Consider the following 21,095-nt stretch of genomic DNA (forward strand, 5'->3'; position numbering starts at 1 on the left):
GATTGTACCAATTCTGAAATGACACAAAATGCAATGTAAAAATAGATGTAAAACCATAAATACATTAGTTATCAGCCCTCCTGTGATTTTTGTTGTTGTTGTTCTTTTCCAAATATTTTCCAAGTTATGTTTTACAGAACATACTATATATATATATATATATATATATATATATATATATATATATATATATATATATATATATATATATATAATCTATTATTTTTTAAAAGGAAATAAAAGCAGTGTTAATTAAAAAAATTAAGCTAAATATTATTAGCCCTCTTCAGAAATTCTCATTTTTTTAAAAATATTATACATGTTTAGTAGGTTTTAGAGAGAAACAAAAAATGTAGCTGAAATAAGGTCCTAAAACCACACTGAATGGGCCTGAAGACTTTTAAGTAACTAGTCATGTAGGCTTGAATATTTACTTCACAATTATGTGAAAATTATTCTGTTCTCTCATTCAAAGAAATATTTACAATGATTTACATTTTGTAAAGTCTATTTTGGGTCAGCTCAGCTGTATGCATGGCAGTGACAATGGTCATGAATAATTCACCCCTGGACAGAGAAAAGACACTCCCCCACTGGCTAATGTTCACCCATCAAGGGCATCGTAAAGCAATGTCCTGCTGCAAAAGCTAGCCCAAACTAAATGCTTGTTTTTGTCTTGTTTTTGCAAAACTGCTGTAATTAAAAAAGTTTCTTGCTCATTAATACAACAATTAATATTAATTTCTGAAAGACACTGAAGTAGCATAATGACAAAAACTTAAAACACAAGAATAAATAATATTTTAAACATGAAAAACTATTATTCACTCATTCGTTTTAGCTTATTCAATTATTAATCAGAGGTTGCCACAGTGGAATGAACCGCCAACTTTTCCAGCACATGTTTTACACACCTCACGCCCTTACAGCTGCCACCCAACACTGGAAAACACCCATACACTCTTGCATTCACACACACCACGGCCAATTAAGTTTATTCAGTTCAGCTATAGCATATGTCTTTGGACTGTGGGGGAAACTGAAGCACCTAGAGGAAACCCGCACAAACATGGGGAGAACATGCAAATTCCAGACAGAAATGCCAACTGACCCAGCTGGGGCTCGAACCAGCAACCTTATTGCAGTCAGGCGATCTTGCTACCCACTGCGCCATCGTAACACCCATGAAGAACAATAAATAAATATATAAAATAAATAAAATACATATTAAATAAATAAAAAATAAAACGAATACATAGAACATGAGTCACATTCTGAATAAAGGAGAGAATTCTATGGATTACCCAGCAAGACAACATTTGTTTTCAAAATGAGTTGGAAGGTGCAGTTCCAAGCTTAATGCAGGTTTCCCTTTCGTGTATATCTGTCATGGATTCACGGAGATACCACTGTTTATTCTGACCACTGTTTACATGTTGCATGCGTCTCACGTGGGCCATTGTGTAAAGCCTCGTGGGAACTGTTACACACATATTGTTTGCTATATAAACTTTGAAGCTCAATATCTCAAAAACATTTGGAAGGCAGATAGAACCTTATAATAGCAAAGCGATGCAATGTCTAAAGAATAAACCACTGTTTCCCCATAACTTGCCCAATTATCCGAACTTGCCATACAAATCTAGTAAAGCCTTTAAAATGCACTTTAATCTGAAAACAAAAGTAAAAATATTATGCACTCTCACCATGGCAAAGACAAAAACTATTACTGTATGTTTAAAAATGTGTTGAAAGAATCTTTTCTCTATTAAGCAATACTTAAGAAACATTTTTAAAGCTATTATTATTATTATTTGTAATGATTGTCTGTCATAAGCAACTAGAGACTGCGTATCCTCTGTGTATCCTCTGTTTCAGCCATAGAGGATATCCAGATAAAACACTGTCTGCGCCGAGCACGCAGTATTGAAAGACACCTTTTACCCTGCCTTTACACCTGTAAATTCAGTTGTTGCGAAACAGAGATTACTATTGTTACATTGTTGCTTTTTGTTCTTGGTGCAGTTCGTTTTCACACGGCAAAGTTTCCAAACGGACCAAAAGAGCTAAGCAAGTCACGTGTGAGTAAACTCTCCTCACATTGGTCAGAGTTTCAGGGTTTATTTTGCAGAGTCCCGCTCAGCTGTCAAGGAGTTGGTGGTTTGGAGGTGTTTGACAAGGTGCGCGTGACGTGTCTGAAGAGTCATGCTGTGGGGAGTGGTGAGAAGGGTGCGCGACGTATTTGAGGATGCGCACGAGAAAACGGCAATTTCCAGAAGATTATCACTCATTTGGGGGCATCCGGGACTCGCTGTGCATTTGCGGGAGACTTGGGATGTCTGAAATGACCTCCTGCCCTACTCATTATTCTCTCTTCATATAGCCATATGCCTATTAGATATCCATAACATACTGTGATATAACCAGGCTCGGATTGTATTTCTCACTACAATCTATCCGCTCCAGAATTCGTTTCAATAGAGCCGAGACCACCTCATTCAAGCGATCTCGGAATGATTGATTTGGTGCTGATCCGAGCGTGATCGGTGGTTTCACATATGCCAATCGAGACAGGTTCTGAAACAAAAGTGTATGTGTGAAAGCCCCTTGAGGAACAGCTTTTTCCCCAGAGCTGTCTCCCTTTTGAACTCTTCCCCTCACTGACTCCCCACCCACCCCCCACCCCCAAATACACCCCCTACTCTCCTCTGACTTAAACTCCTCTCACAATCACTGCACTGTTTAACATTTGCACATTTAATTGCAATGATTTACTTATTTGAACTGCACATACCCACTGCTCAAGGACATTTGTAATTATGTACACACTCACTGTACATATACACTGTAATTATGTTTATCTATCTGCACACTTCTGATTATTAATAGCAACCTGTACATATATTCATATATTGTAAATCTTTGTTCATAGCTAACACAACCTGTATCTAATGTTCATAGTACATCCATCTGTAAATATCACTATAGTTTTTCTATAACTGCACTTTATAACTTATACCTGTATCCTGCACATGCTGCTACTGCACGGCAGGTTAGACCTAAACTGCATTTCGTTCCCTTGTACACTCGTACATGTGTAATGACAATAAAATTGAATCTAATCTAATCTAATCTTAAGACATTTTCAGCAAAGAGACTATGGCAAAACTTTAAACTCTAACCTCAATTATGCATAAAAATTATAAATAAGAACTTTGTGCAGCAATAATAATAATAATAATAATAATAATAACAACAACTTACATTTATGTAGCACTTTTCTGGTAACTCAAAGTAACTCAAAGCACAATAATTAACATATTACAGAAGGGGTAATAATTTTGACTTCAACTGTATATACATTAATTCTAGACAGAATTGCCGCATATGGGTGTATATTTCTCCAATAGTGGAAGTGTTTTGTTTTTTTTTTCCAGTCGAGGGAGTTTCAGTGCAGACATCACCATATAGTTATAATCAACAAGGTCTCATTTGTATTTGCTCAAATTTAACATAAATGTTGGAAGGCAGCTAAACTATTACCTACCAATAAATAGTGCAAAAGTGTACTTTTTGGAAAGGTAGAGCCCCAGTGGCAGCTTCTGTACATTTACTTTCTGCAGCAGAAAGATGCATTTACAAGATTTATAGGGAACTCTTTTTACCGAGGCTTGCTAAAATTCTGCTGTGCCCCTGTAAAGTTTTAGTGATTTTTTCTCGTTTGACAAGGAAAATTATTTCTGTGTAAGACCAGTCGATGGATTTGATCATCTTGGAGTGCAACAGTATTGCATGTGTCTGGAGCAACTGCCTCCTGTGCCACAGCTCTGACATGAAACATGCATTATGGATCAAGAAGGGCCACAAAGCAAGCTGCTGCTTTAATACTGCATGACTCAAGTTGTCCAAACGCAATAAGCACTTTTTTAAAAACACTACAAAAATGCATACAGTTTTATATGGCCAACATGCTAGTGCTGTTTGAATGTGTATGAATATATATATGGGATAACTAAAGAAAAGTCATGCTGCTTTAAACAGTTTTTTAGTCAGTTTTTTCAACATGTAACTGATACAGTATATACATATATATATATATATATATATATATATATATATATATATATATATATATATATATATATATATATATATATATATATATATATATATATATGTATATATATATATATATAATATTTTATCTTTTATACATAATTGTCTTTTAAACGCTTCAATTTGTGTACCAGCCATTTGTTTGCAGAGATTTTCCCTTTCCTAATTAATCAACTTACTATTATATGTTATTATTATTAATATTATTTTAGTGGAAGCCCTGTATTGAAGTTTAGAATTATTTACAACAACGACAACAACAACAACAACAACAACAACAACAACAACAACAATAATAATAATAATAATAATAATAATAATTATTATTATTATTATTATTATTATTATAATGCAGTGGGACAGAAGATCTCCATTCTGTTAATTCTGTTAAGTGTATTTAGAGTATTCGGTCCTTTTTTAAGTAAAAGATAAGGTAAGGTTTAACCTTTTTATTCCAAGTTTATGCTTAAATTAAATATATAAATAAATAAACTAAACCGCTAAAATCAATTGTAGCCCGTAGATTTATTCATGTCACTCAATAGTGCTACAGCAAATGTAAAACTGCTGGTCCAGAAGCTCAATGGTGCTTTAAACTCTACCTCTAGGCTTCCCTAGAAAATAAGGCTGTGTATTTTAACATTAATGGAAGAAGCAGCAGCAATGCCCCAGGAAGGAAAAAAGACATAAAATCTTAAGGAAGAAAGTGTGAATTGACTTGAAGATGAATCAAACCTGAGTTGCCCACATGAGCACTATGCCTCTACTGCTGGACTAAAGCCATAACAGGGTTTACTCTATACTTTAATGACCACCTCTGTGCATACTCGTGTGTTTAACTTACTTAATAAACAGGCTTGTCTTTAAATGTACATTTTTAAAAGAAAGATATAAAAGTGTAAAACCCTATATATAATTTTAGAAATTGTAATCGATTAAATAAAAAAATACATACAAATATATAAATTCCACTTTTTGCATAATATTTTACATCCAATTTTTAAAATAGTTTTTATTATAATGTAAATTTTAGAAATTTGAACAGTGGTTGTTTTCATGGCGATTTAGTTTATTTTTTTTTAAATATCGGCATTAAAGAGCAACTATTTTAACCCTTTTTTGAGGTTTTAGAATATATATATATATATATATATATATATATATATATATATATATATATATATATATATATATATATATATATATATATATATATATATATATATATATATTCCTAAATTATTAACCCCCATTTATTTTTTCCCCAATTTCTGTTTAATGGAGAGAAGATTTTTTTTTCAACACGTTTCTAAACATAATAGTTTTAATAGCTCATTTCTAAAAACTGACTTATTTTATCTTTGCCATGATGACAGTAAATAATATTTGACTAGATATTTTTCAAGACACTTCTATGCAGCTTAAAGTGACATTTAAAGGCTTAACCAGGTTGATTAGGTTAACAAGGCAGGTTAGGCAAGTTATTGTATAACGATGGTTTGTTCTGTAGACTATCGAAAAAATAAATAGCTTAAAGGGGCAAATTTTGACCTTAAAATGTTTTTTAAAAAATTTTAAACTACTTTTATTTTAGCCAAAATAAAACAAATAATACTTTCTCCGGAAGAAAAAAAAAATATTATTAGAGATGCTGTAAATATTTCCTTGCTTAATAAACACCATTTGGGAAATAATTAAAAATGAAACAACAAAACAAAAGGAAGGCTAATAATTATTACTTTGACTGTATTTACAGAATATAAATAGTACATTTCTACACTAATTTTTACACCCAATTACATTTTTTACTGTAAATTGTTGCAGAAATTTACACAGTGGTTAAAGGTTGTAACATTTTCAAGGTTTTTTTGTTAATATCGACAATAAATAATTAGGATATGACTAACAGGTTAGGTTTAAATTGATGAAAGACATGTGCATCACCCATTAAAGGATTTAAAAATATGTGTACCATTCCAAGCCTTTGAAAGCACTGGTGATCCACAACATAGGTGAGTCCTCAGCAAGAAATCAGCATTTTGCCTGAACACAAGAGCCATATGTGGCGTGTAACAGGTGGTCTATCTGCAAATTCAGAGAAGCTCCGTTTCTAATTAATATTCAATCCACGTACTGGCTGCATTCCAGTATCCATAAATTGGTCGGGCAGATAGTGTAGTAAGAAGCCAGCACACACAGACGCTACAGGAGGCAGGTTATCCATCTCGAGACAGTACACCCCATACAGAGAGAAAGCGTGTTCGGGAATACCAAAAAGGCGGGAAAACATTAACATCTTCACTTTCCAGTGCAGGGCTCTTCTCTCACTTTGCATTCTGTTTTATATTCCTGAATAGTGTGAAAAAAGCTTGTGATGCAGGGGAACGGGATTTATGGCGACGGTGCAGAGTTGAGTCACTGCCTAAAGTCATGCAGGTTACAAGCTTTCCCAAATCTCCCCTGACAGCTTGAACGCTGCATTGATTCCCAAAAAGACGCGCACCTGCTTGTGCGTATCAATGTGTGTGTGAGAGAGAAGGGATTGTTTAGCTAGCATAATTTCCAGAGCTCTTCTGGATGCAGAGCAGGTCCTAGACCTCTCCAAGGACCCTAAACCAAAATTTCAGAGAGGGTCCTGTCAGTGCAATAATTAAAAACACAAAATGACCCAAAACCCATTCACGTAGAATGCCTCTTTTTATTCCAATATGCTACTTTCCCATTGTTTTTAAGATGCTGTATCAATTAAACATAATTTACGAAAAATTTTACACAAAGTGCCATTCATCAATGTCAGTTCCAAAGCAGTGGACCAATCAGAAGAAGTCGGAGGTGGGACAAGGATTGCAAGGTCAGTGTGAAATATACATTGGTCAACTTTTTCCGTAATGTTACACTGTGTAACATATGCTTCAGTCAATGAAATTAACAGTGTTAGGAAAGTTACCTTAGAAAGTAGTGCATTACAATATTGAGTTACACCCCCCAAAAAAGTAACTAATTGCATTACTTAGTTACTTTTTAAGGACAGTAATGCGTTATATTACTTTTAAGTTACTTTTGCGTTACTTTTCCGCATACCTGGCTGAGGCTTGATCTCTTTCAGAACTTGCTGGTGTTTTTTCACCTTTTTATCGGGAAGTTCTGCATGTAACAACCACCTATATAACCTACACTTTCATTGACCTTTAAAAATGTAGGATAAAATTATATTTTGAGAACTTTCTGAGCCCAGATCTATACATGCTATATATACAGATTAATGAAAGCATGTAAAGTAATGTGTTTGCTACTTTTGAATGTTTTGTGTTATTAGTTAAGTAAATACACTGTCCATTGAGAACTGCAATAAAGCCTAAGAGTACTAACATTAAATTATTTATATAAAGGCAAAAACAGATTTTAATCCTGTTTCATAACAAAAGGAACAGTAAGACTTTTAAAAATAAATTTCAATAAATATTTGAGCTTTATACATTGAATAAATTGCTTAATTTGGCCTTAACAAATGTGTAAATCATTTCTCAAAAGAGAAAAAAATCATACTTTATTATAAAACATAGTCCCTTCTAGAGTAACATTAGACAGTGGCTGCATCACCTCAACAAGAAAAGCAGGAACAATTTTTATAGTTTAGACGAATTAGTTGTTTCACATGGAGAACTTGATGTCAGTCGTTTGTTGCTTAGATGGAGATGGGGTGCGAGTGTAGTGCTTCAATACAGTTTTGTTTTAGGATGTAGTGTTTCTTGCAGATGTCAAGAGGTTTAATCTACACTTAACAACAATTCACTTCTTTTTTTCGATGAGTTCGAAATAAAAGGAATCTATTGCAAAAATGTAAGTCTCTGGCCTGCCATTGTTTCTGTTTCAGACTGTCTGTAGTGATGAGGAGCGATTTGCGAATGAATTGTTTGTTTTAACCGGACAAGTTCATTAAATTGAACGGAGTTGTCGTGAAATGGTTTGCCTCATCAATAAGTAATTACATACTCCCTCTGAAATAAACCCATATCCTTAGGTATTCAGTTACTAGAACAGTACACTGAATCATCTGTTGTGAAAAAGGAGACCTGATGATAATGATGAGTGCGAGACGACTATCTTTTCCTTCACAGCATGCTCTCTCATTGAGTGTGTGATTCAACCTGACTAATGTCATTTTTATACCGCAATGTTTTTTATTCCAATTATGCAAGATAAAAAGTAACTCGCATTACATTTTTACCTCAAATAATAATAACTATTTTTTAAAGAGCCCATATTAAAAATTAACAAGGGTCATATATCTGTTATTTGGGTCTCCAACAACAGTCTAATATGCATGCAGGGTCAAAAAACACTTTCATGTTCTTATAATATGAATTTATTAGTACCTAATTATCCCAGCTACTCCCATTTGAATCGTTCAGCAATTCATTTGTTCCCAAACCCCTCCTTAGCTCGAAACTAATCTGCGCTTATTGGACCTATGGCAGCCTGTTGTTATTGGTCGACAATGTTCAGCGCGAGACAAATGCCCAGTGGGGTTTTTAAGCCCCTGGGTCCCCAACATTGGTATAGGACCCGATCGTAATGGACGCCCGAAACACGCTTCATAGTAAAACTTACTCAACAGTGTTATTCAGACACCTTACCACCAAAAGCAGTGTAGTCAAACACCAGCATATTGCTCCACTCTTAACTATGACACACATTCAGTATTAATCCACACAGCAGCGAAAGCTAAACTATTCTGAACCTTGACCACCGCACGTGTGTAGAAACAGCTGACGGTGGCCATAGCAACGACAAACGGCAGTGGAACCCTAGTAGCAAAGAATTCTGGCCCAGATTTGGCAAAAAGCTGGCACAGCAGGCATTCATCCGGCACTGGCATACAGCATGTGGGCCAAACATGGCCCGGGTTCGGCAGAGGTAGCACCGTTTTTAAAACGGCACACAAGATTTGGGCCAGATGTAAAACGTAGTATTTGGCCCAGATTTAAAAATTTGATAAGTGGGCCATGTGAGTTTGGCCAGTCTTGACCCACATTTAAAATACACTAAAATCATTTTTGATTAAAGAAAAAAAATTCTACCAATCAGGTCACTTTGAGAAAAAGCGTGTCCATAGTGTGCCTAAAGCGCATCACTCCATGGGTTTATCAATTTCATTGCAATCGTGACGCACCAACCTATCTGGCCCAGTTCAGGCCCAGTTATGAGTTATTAACTTGGCTGAGACTTGGCCCAGATATGGTCTGTGTTTGGCCCTTGTCTGGAAGGCAGATTTGGTCCAGTCATGTACCGTAATTCACTGCGGCATGTGGGCCAAGCAAAACCTGATTGTGTGGGCCAGAGCCGAGTTAACCTGATACAGTACAAACGGTTACAAGTAACAAAACACAATAAAAATACATTATTTGCAAGTTAGAGAAGGAGACAGCCTTTTACTTACACTTATGAAATGTGTCATGGGCCAGGTCTGATTTCATGAGTTATCTTTCATTTTGGAGCTTTTCTCCCTTCTCAGCTGCAACTTAGATCATTTCTATTTGCAATCATTGCTGTGGCACCTCTTGCGTGAAGTGTTATATGTTGTCAGGGCTTACCTGTACTGTGCTTTGCTCAGCCATCCCCAGCCAGGGGGTTGTAGCTCTCACCAGCGCTCCTAGGCAGCAGGCTGCCTTTGTGCCTAATAAACTGGCCTTGTTTTGAACGCACCCCTGGTGTACTGTCTCACAAGTCTTATACATCAGTAGTCTTTTCTGAACCTTCTTTTAACAAATGAATGAATCACCCATTGTAAGCGTGTAGATTGCTGAATCACTTTTTCCCTTCACACTTCCAATAATATCCAGGTAAGCACAGCGGCTTCATGGCCCATGGTGACTTCAGAATGTTTGTCTTTGCTGTTGTGTTAGCGAGTTGGGCGCAGGTTTAAATTTTCCCAGGTTTGCGCGCACAACAATTGGGCAGGCTTATGTTTCGTAGTGACGTCACGCCGAAACGGCTAAAGACTCGTTATGAAGACGATTCATCTAACCACTATGAGTCAACTCTTTTTTTTGGATGAATCAGTAGTTTTAAAAACTGTCCACTTTCAGATTTAAGCCTTAGCTGGATATTTCACTTCACTTAGAGCTGTGTTACACACTACATGGAAGGTCATTTAAAAAAAAAAAAAAAAAAAAAAAAAACACAATAAGGGCCCTTTAAAGTAATGTGTTATATTACTTGTTAGCTTGAAAAAGTAATATTACATAATGCATGTTACTTATAATGCGTCACTCCCAACACTGAAAACTAATGCAGCCTTTGTATTTAAATGACATCTAATTTATTAATAAATGTATTAAGGTTTTCAGTGTTTTCTAGGATAATTTTTGCATTTAACCTACAGTGACCTCCAATCAGCCATTTCAGAGGTTACTGTAGGTCAAACTATGCATCTAATTTTACTTATACATATACACTTATACTTATACCTATACTTATACACACACACACACACACACACATATATATATATATATATATATATGTAGAAACAAATTTTTAAGGAAACTGCCTTGTGAACACTTACAATGTCTATTGGTGCTCTAGGTCTGCCGGTTTCAGACTATTGAAATAATTTCTTCCCGTGGAGACTGAACAACGCGATTATGCTTTCACAATCAACTGTTAGGGATGGTAAAATATATATTCATATGATCTATTGATTTAATTATTAACATTATTATTTAAAATACAGATCAGTGCAAACCATTTCTCACTATTAAAGGGCTGACCTCCCATACATCTTGTTTTGATGTCCTTCAGGGGGGATCAAGCGTTAATTAGGAGGGTCAATCTCACCCAAATCCCTCTGTAATTCGCACCCTGCTTATAAGCTTGTTTATAGTAGCAAGTTGGCATGACAACTGTTATACTTGAATGCAACAGGCGAGGAGACGCTTTTCATAAAACCATTCCTGAGCGCTGCATCTCATGTTTTTAGATGCAAGGGTGCGTTCTGTGTGAATGGCCCCTTAATTGGTTCACTTAGAGCATTTTTTACTGTCATCAAACAACAGCGAATAACAGTGAGTAATACAATCAAAATGAATGTTATAAACAATAGGATAAATAAAAGAGAAAATTAAGAAATGACAAAATTAATAGGCTAATATACAGAGCAAGAATCGAGTAGTTAAAAACAATTAAGCAAACATTGATTCTTTAATTTAAGTCACATTAGTTCAGAAAACAGCAGTGAATGATTCTCTATCTTTATTTTGCTTTTATCGTGTCTGTTGTTTGATTAGCATTATATTATTAGCACTAAAAGACTGAATGCACAGATCTATAAACAGATCTGTCCATTTTTGGGATGCTTATTTCGGGTAATTTTGCCAATCGACAACCGCCACTCAATAACTGAATATTAACGGTTAACTGGTCAGATTGATATTAAAGTATCATTTAATAAAAATAAATAATTGCCATGTCTAATTTGTATCTGACACATGACATATTGCATTTTAAAATACTGATTTATTGTAACATGCAAAATTTTTAACAACAGAACATCTTCACGCACCTGCAGTGTTTTCAACAGCATAGCAAACAAAAACAAACTAAAGAAAAATAATAAAATTAACAGACTTGCCCTATATATTTTTTTAAATTACAAATTTAGATTACAACACGAATTCACTGACTGAAATTTAAAAAAAAAAAAACTAGCATAAGCTGTTTTTTTTTTTTTTTTTGCAATCATGTTTTTTTCTTTCCGTCCAATAAAAATATCAGGCTACTTCAAATTGACCACTCCACAGAAAATATGCATTTAATTAATACTCCGCTTATAAAAAAAATATATATATATATAAAAAAAAAAATAATATATATATATATATATATATATATATATATATATATATATATATATATATATATATATATATATATATTAAAATGTTACAAAAATTATTATTTTTCACATAAATATGAAAACTTCTGCCTCCATGCCTTCTTCATCTCAGGGGGCTTTTTTCAGTATGCATCACCATATGGGGCATGAGAATAGGATGTGTGTTTGGAAAAAACTCCAAAATATTGTTCACTAGTTATTGTAAATTTATTTGATTGCTGGAAATTATAACTAAATTTTTTGTATTATTTTTAATTATTATAATTAAAAATTTTTTTTAAACAAACCTTTGCGCTTAACAAATGAAATTAAATATGTAGGCTAATGGATGTCTTCAGTGGAGTACGTACAACACAGTTTGCTTATCTACAAGAGTTAATCTCTCCGTTTATTATATTATAAGCCAAGCTATACATTATAAACAAATAAATACACAAATAAACATAGACCTAAGTGCATTTTGAATCGTTTTTACATATTAAATAGATCTGTTTTGCTTTACGGTTGTTCTAATAGTTTTAAATCTGTATAAATGTGCCTACATAGTATTATCACAAGGCATATTTACATGAGTGTATTTCTTGCGTGCACACAGCCTGCTAAGCTTAAAGGATGACAGAAATGAGGCGTGAGGAACAAGTCTTTTAAATGCCTGCAAGTTCCATCATGGACACAGAACAACATTCAATTTTCCTTTTTTTGTCACGAAGTACAGCAAAAAGCAGCACATACAGTCACATCTGCTATACATTTTAAGGAGGAGTGCAAATATTGCAGTTATGACAGAGTTAAATGTGTTCAGATGAAAAAAAAAACGACAAAAAAAAAATCACTAGATCACAATAAAATGACAGTTAATATGCATATATTTTTACACATTTATTTACATGTTTGCATCACTGAGAAGAGGAAAGAGACACGCTGCACTGGTAAGCAGTATCTACATAACACTGTTTAATTAAAATAAATGATCAACAAATTAATCTGTCTTGACAGCTTTTACAAGTGAAGGCATTATTAACACACAATATGAATTCCCAATTAGAAAAACACTACAAACTATAAAATACTATTCATGAAAATACCTAAATAACAGACAAACCCAAACGCCCTACACAACGCTGCGCTCCAGACCAGACCAGTTTGATGACGTAGAATGTCTCAGACACCACCTGTAGTCCCATTTAGCAACTTGATAGCAACCATCTTTTAAAAGAAGTGTAATCGATTTAAAAAATCAAGAGTGTGCTGTAACTGATGTGTTTTATGTCGTAGAACAAAACGTGAAAGTATCTTGAGTTTGTGTTAGCCTTATTGCGTTAACCTTATTTAAGCGATTTTACTGAAACCACATTCAAAAAACACATTGACTTTGGGACGAGGGAACCAGAACTGCTAAAATACATACTCGCTTCTGGGTTTTTGCATACAAATTGACGGCATAGTTCCTCCACTCTATTGTTAATCTTGTCTCCACATTCCCTTCAAAACATTTTTAGCATTCATTCATTCATTCATTCATTCATTCATTCATTCATTCATTCATTCATTCATTCATTCATTTATTCATTCATTCGTGTCCGAATGTCGTGTGCAGTGTAAAGGCGGCTTAAGAGGTCATGCTTCTGATATTGCATGTGTAGAAGCCACTTCATCATAAAGGATCATTTCATGTAAAATTAGGCCCAAATCGCACAGAACACATTTTTCAGGTGTGAAAACATGAGGTGCATCATACTGAACTTTTTTAGCTAGAAAAATAGCAATGTGTGGTTTATTTATCGTTCAATCAATCCATCTTATCAGTCTAATCAAGGATTACAGTGCAAGCTCTCTAAGATCTTTGGTCTGATGTTACTCAGTGTGCTTCTACAAAAAAAAAAAAATGCTAGGCATTGCAGACACCTAAAGCCAAGGTGCCTGGTGGTGCATAATACTACACTGTCAATAGAAACTATTTTAAACTTGACTTGAAGAAGGGGAGGCAGAGCTTTTCTAAGAAGGAACCGAATGAAATGTCACCATTTTTATAATAATTTTATAATTGTTGGAAGCCATACATAAATAACTGAACAATCTTTTGCATGTATCATCTTTGCGAGCAAGGTTTCCCCCTGGTGGATGGGTATAGGTAGCATTAGCTCTGTCTGCAAGTGTAAAATAATCAGTGCTTCTGTTGTTCTGCAGACAATGTGGAAAAAACATGGATGAAGTTGCTTCCTCGTGATCCAGCTGCAGTCCTGGTCCTGCTGCAGGCCGGTGCGGCGCACAGGGGAAATATGGACCTGTCTTAGATAGAAGATCAAAGCTGCACGCACACACACGCACACACACACACAGAAAATAACCCTCAGCGCTGTGCCTACAGGGGCTGCGCTGACAGCTGATTGGCTCAGCACCAGAATATGCAGAACGAGAGAGCGAGAGAAAAAGAGGCGGTCACGGAAAACGAGATATGAAAACGGAGGAGCGCAGGGAGGGAAAAAAGCTCGTAAGACACCGTAAGAAATATTAAGAGCAGAAGAATGGAAATGAGACAGTGAAAAGAGCTGTTTCCATTCCCTAGCAACTGTCTGGAACAGGCGTCACTCCAGGGTGTGAGCGCCACAGCGGGGTCTCGCTCTCAAAACAACTAGCTCCTGCCTGTCATTCGCAGCTCGCACGCGTTCGCCAGTCATTTTTGGCTGGCTTCAGGCCTCTGTCTTGGATACCTCTGTGTGTGTTGCATGTGACCCATTAGTCGAGTCCCTCGGCACTGTGTTAAAAGGGTTCGCAGTGTTGCAGTAGTCCTGGAGGCCGGCAGATACGGGTGGGAATTCAGTCATCAAACAGGCCAACAAGTGACTTCTGTGTTACATCACGCACTGTGCTGGAATTACACCTTCAGACTCTTTACAAAGAGCAGAGGGGTTTAACCTCTGCAGTCCTGGAGTGCAAGCAGCCATACTAGCATAGATAACCATTAGAACAACAACAGAACCCCAAAAAAGCCCTGATTTCTTCAGCAAATATTTTTATAATAACTTTCATTATTTAACCCTTGGGTACTGGTCAAATTTACTAGCCTTTCATTGTGTTTGTGGCCATTGCCTTCCATTACAGTGACTTTTTTTAAATTGTAAATCAATGACATCATATAGTTAGGCTTTCCTTGATTGTTGGTGTTTTTCCCTTTTGGGAAGAAGTGAAACTTTTAATTTTTACTGTTGATCATCAGTTGGCAGCATTAACTCTTTAGATTAAAAAAAGTTTCTGTCTTTTAGATGGGTGTCTATGGAGTAAAACTGCAGATTATAGTGTGTGTGCATAAATACACTTACTATGTTTACTATAGTTGTGGCCACTGAGAATGCGTGAATGAATGTTACCATGCGTGACGCTGCAAAGTTCCACACTACCACACAAAGTGCTGGCCAGCGTCAGGGCATGGACGCACTGGAGTGCTGTTTTTCCACATGTCAGTTTTTAGTAATAGATTACATCAAAAATAACACGAGTAATCTTGACAAACCAGGAACGTGCACACATAGGCCCTCCTTTTTAGTCTTAAATAGAAAGTGCCATTTCAAAATAAATGAAAAGTGCCCCCACTACCAAACATACAAGACTCCCCCACCCCCCCCACCACCACCACAGACACACAAAGCTCTTCAGTTTGCGACAACACCTCTGTCCCCCCACCCCCTGCTTTTTACTTTGTGACAACCCCTACACCTCACCCCCCCCCTCTCCAGTTTGCGATAACACCCCACCCCAGCTCTTCAATTTTATTATCCTGCACATGCCCCTTTGATAGTCTCTGCACGGGGCTGTGACAAACAAAACATTAGTCTAAAGCTACTACCCTCAAGCGGCCATTGCAGCTAGTTGTTTTTCAATGGAAAGTTTATGAAGAATGTATTTGCTAAATGTACAGAAAGCGCTTATTAGATATGGAGTGAATATCATCTTAATAAGACACACACGCATTCATTGCTGTACATCACAGTTTATTTTAAAAGATAAAGGCTCGTTCACACCGGGACGCTTTTTGCTTGCATTTTACGTCTATGTTAAACGCCTTGTGAATAAATAAAGAGCACCAATGAGATCGTGCACACCAACGCACAAAACGCAAGGTGTAAAATGTCATTTTTAAAGAAACACCTCATGCTATTTTTCTTGTTTTGACGCGGCATCAATCAGATTGCCACTTTTGTTCACGTGCACCGAGCTGCTGAAGTTACAGTAAAAAGCACTCAGAGGCGCTCAAGAGCAAAACTTTCAATGCGAGCGCACACTGAAGAAGATGCCCAGAGGCCATATGAACGTGGAGCTGCTTATTGCACTGGGGAACAATAATCATTTCTTCATTGCCAGAGCTGGAGCCGCTACTTGAACCATCCATGCTTGTTCGAATCACCAGTAACTTTAACAACAAGCAAGTCAACTTTCTGACTTCTTCCTCTGTGTTACAAGCGAGTGTTAAAAGCGACAAAAATCGACTGAGTTTGGGCAGAAAAAATGTCTAGAAATATGCTGACAATAGACGCAAACGAAAAGCGTCCCGGTGTGTACAAGCCTTAAGAGTCCATACAAAAACATCTCATTGAACACATTTAGTCCACCAACACAATAGTGTTGCATTATGAATGGCTATTCGTTTATGTCACCGTTTCTGCCAGAGACCTGTTGTTTACATAGTTTACTGTGCTACTTACACACAGAAATGGCGTCTTTGTAGTAAAAAGCAAGTTGATGTCATAGCTAACAGTGTTACAGATAAAATGAGACCACAAATTGAATGCAAAGTCAAAGTTATAGTTACTAAAATCTAAACAAAGCAGTCTAGTGTTTTGACATTCTGCATATGCATATCTGTGAGCCACTTTTAGCCAGTAGTTTGTACTTCCTAGTTTTGATTTATTCATAAACTGGTCACGTTGCTGTTTTATTGTGTGCTGTCACTGTTTCACTGACATGTCAATCATTATGTAATGCAAGGCACCTGCAGCAAACTTATGTTAACAGTTCAAGCTAACGGCAGAGCGGCTGGTTAGCAAAAAGGAAACAAAGAAAATGGATCGTCCGAAGTTTTACTCTGCTGAAGAGGGTTTGAGAGATAGTTTGAAGCATCGAGGAGAATATTTCTGAGGAGAGCTGATACAAAGATGACATGGTTGAAGACTAACTTCCGGTATTTTCTGATGGTGAGTATTATACAGTCATATTGTCTGTATTATATGACAGTTGTTCACATTCTTTAAAAATCTGTGCATGCAATGCAGAGTCGCATGTTGCGATATCAATTCTGAAACAATATATCATACAGCCCTATTGGGAAGTGAAACAACCTATGCAAGACATGTATGAGGTGCCATTTTAATACAAGCTAAGAAAATTGTTTTCAATGATAGACATGTTTTATGTGTAAATCAGAGCAATACAAAATTTATTTTATGTCCACTGCTGTTAAATTATTTAACAGAGAAGTAAAAAAAAAGGTATATTATATTATATTGTACTTTGTGCTGTCAAAATTAGTGCGTTAACGCATGCAATTAATTTGAAATGTTTAAAGTGTTAAAAAAAATGAACGCAATTAACAGTTTTTTTTTATTTCCTGTTGTGGCCTACGTGTGTTCAACATGCAAAGAAATATGGATAAGACCAAGAAAGCACTTTTTAAGTCAAGTTTCAATATAAAACAATTAATGTCACATTACCAGGCTATCCCGCGTTTCCCCCAGAGTCTCATCTAATTTCAGGAGTTTTATTTTTAACTTTCGACTTTTGTTTTAATGGAATTTTTAACCGCATGGCGAACGGAAAGAAAACCTTCACATTTCATGACTCTGTGGTCCTTTAAGGTAATCAAAAATCGCTGCTTACATGGTAGACTCTTAATAAGAGTATTATATTAAATATAATAAATTTGGAGTATTGGTGTCCATGTAAACGTACTCAGACAGTGCCAGATGAAGTTGCGAGCTGTCAAAGACATCGCATTCCTTTGCCTTCCAGCATGCGCTCTCCAATGTTTCAGTAAGTTTGACGTTAACTTTAACTTTTGTAAAGCCTCTGCTTCAAGTTGATTTGTCAGAATCCTTGAGAAATACAGCCATACTTAAGAACGCTTAGTTTAAGCAAATTTGATGAATGCGATAATGCGTGTTGAATCTGAAGGCTGACGCTCTGGCTGAGCTGTCCTGCGTGCGTTGTGTGTGTGTGTGTGTGTGTGTGCGCGTGCGATTCAAAATAAAATTAGGTACCAAAATGCATTTGTTGATACAGTGATCCTGCTGGTGATCCTGCCTGTTCTAACTCTCAGCTCACATCATTCAAAAGAAAAGGGCCACATTGTCCATAATGTCAACAGATTGGACTGTTTTAGCAACTGGCTAAATGTAAAGGAGGACTAAGCAAAATTGTTTCTACTTTCTAATTAATGTTCTCAACTCAAAGCAATACAAGCTTTTCAATGAGAACAATTGTTTGCATTCAATACTTTATTTTTAGTATTATAATTTTCCAATTTCCATATCTGTAATGCCTGTATTTTGGCATTTTTTTGCAGTTTACTTAGAATCCAACATGGATATAATTTTTTTTCTTGGTTTGAATTGATTGTTTTGAAATTCAAATAGCATTAACATGCCTGTTTTTATTTCTGTAATAAATATGGCTGTCAAGCCAGGATCTTGATGGTTTATTGTGGGGATGTTGTTTACATGTAGTAATCTGTGTTACAAGTTAAACAAAAATTCTAATAAACAATTATATTTTAAATTTAAATACTTTTTATCTTGTGTTGACATTAATTTTACATTTGGATAGCCAAAATAACAAGTTTCAGTCTTTTAAATGTGATTAATTGCTAAAAAAGTTTGATTAATTAGTTAACTTTTTTAATCCATTGACAGCACTAATTATGTTATGTTATTTTATATTATATTTGTAATGCTATTAATATTACATGTGCTATTTGATATGTATTATTTACTGTATTGAAATGTGTGAACTGGGCATGTCATGTATGTCCAAGACAATTTTTCACAAAAATTCAACATTGTAGCGTAACCAACATTCTAAAATCGTGTCATTTTAAAAGCTATGTAGATAATAAATATCCCAAATATATGGACATTTAAGTTCTATATTTTTCATACACTACAATTCAAAGTCAACTTTTGAATTGTAGTGTATGAAAAATATAGAACTTAAATGCATTACAACTAAAAACATTACTACTAAATACATCCATGGACAAATAAAATACATTTACATTTTTATAACAATATTTCTGCGTTCTGCCTTTGCTGCTCTGCAATAACGCTTCCAAAACACTAGCATGTAATAGCTCAGTAAGGGCATGATCCACTGTGTCAAATTTCTCAAGTGTTTAACTTGTAGTAGTGGCATAACTTGCCAGTTATTGAGATCCTATTGAACCATGCAAGATGTCAAAATTAGATGTTGTAGGCAAGATGGTGGAAATACGGCAGAGAACATTTTTAGTTTTCATTCATTGATTTTCTTGTCGGCTTAGTCCCTTTATTAATCTGGGGTCGCCACAGCGGAATAAACCGCCAACTTATCCAGCAAGTTTTTACGCAACGGATGCTCTTCCAGCCCCAACCCATCTCTGGGAAACATACACACATACACACATTCACACACACTCATACACTACGGACAATTTAGCCTACCCAATTCATCTCTACCACATGTCTTTGGACTGTGGGGGAAACCGGAGTACCCGGAGGAAACCCTCGCGAACACAGGGAGATCATGCAAACTCCACACAGAAACACAAACTGAGACGAGGATCGAACCAGCAACCCAGCGACCTTCTTGCTGTGAGGCGAATGTGCTACCCACTGCGCCACTTCAAATTTATTCACAACCTATTAAATTATGAACAAAACATAACATAAACATAAAACTATTATATTAATTCATTTAGCAACTCCACTCACTGACGTCTTCGTCCATTTTGTCGTGACAGTTAGCCTACTTGGCATCGCCCCCTGTGGTTGAAAATAACAGTACAATGGCAAGAGCGTCAAGTATAAAAGTCTCCACAACTCACAGCTGTTCGTGCATAGTGGAATAGGTGTTGACGTTAATAACTGTGATGGTTGGATTTAAGGATGGGGAAGGTATAGACAATAATAACTGTGATGGTTGGGTTAAAAGTTGGGGAAGGTGTAAATCTTAATAGCTGTGATGGTTGGGTTAAAAGTTGGGGAAGGTGTAAATCTTAATAACTGTGATGGTTGGGTTAAGGGTTGGGGAAGGTGTAGATGTTAATAACTGCGATGGTTGGGTTTAATTTTGGGGATGGTGTAGATGTTAATAACTTTAAAGGTTAGGTTTAGGCTTAAAGTAAAGTAACTTTTTAGGGTAGATGTTATTAACTGTGATGGTTGGGTGTAGAGTTGGGGTGGGTGTAGACCAGGGGTGCCCAAACTTGGTCCTGCAGGGCCGGTGTCCTGTAAAGTTTAGTTTCAAGCCCAATCAGACACACCTGAGCAAGCTAATCAAGCTCTTATTCGGCTTTCTAGAAACATCCGTGCAGGTGTATTGAGGCAAGTTCAAGCTAAAATCGGTAGGACACTGGCCCTCCAGGACTGACTTTGGGCACCCCTGGTGTAGATGTTAATTACTCCGATGGTCAGGTTTAGGGATGAGAAAGGTGTAGATGTAGGTGTAGATTGGGTTTAGGTTGGTGGGTGTAGACCAGGGCTATTTAATTGGCGGCCCGTGGGCCGAATCCGGCCCCTGAGGCACTTCGTTCCGACCCTCCAAACAGTGTGACCAAGACATCAAAAATACATTTAGTTCCGTCGACAAACGGCCGCTATAGTTTTTAAGTTACGTGCGTTTGTTCACTAACAGCATGAGCTGCAGTTAAAGCCTGCACAGAGCGTGAGTCATCATAAGCGAGTGGTGCGGGCAGCCAAAAACATGTCTGTATAAAGGCTATTTGTACAATGCACTAATATAGTTAATAGGGATGCAACAATAAACCGATTTCACTATTAACTGCACTTTAATTAGTCACAGTTTATTAATCGTGAAGTCTTCTCTAAGCCACATT

The 21,095-nt window shown here is 36.1% G+C and overlaps 1 protein-coding gene across 5 annotated transcripts in view; it reads right to left on the reverse strand.

The window, feature by feature from the left end:
• grin2db (glutamate receptor, ionotropic, N-methyl D-aspartate 2D, b) overlaps positions 1-21,095 on the reverse strand; it is a 297,610-nt gene that overhangs the window by 33,428 nt on the left and 243,087 nt on the right. The gene's annotated exons all lie outside the window — the stretch shown is intronic.

The sequence above is a fragment of the Danio rerio genome, chromosome 16 (genome assembly GCF_049306965.1).
Source record: "Danio rerio strain Tuebingen ecotype United States chromosome 16, GRCz12tu, whole genome shotgun sequence".
NCBI lineage: Eukaryota > Metazoa > Chordata > Actinopteri > Cypriniformes > Danionidae > Danio > Danio rerio.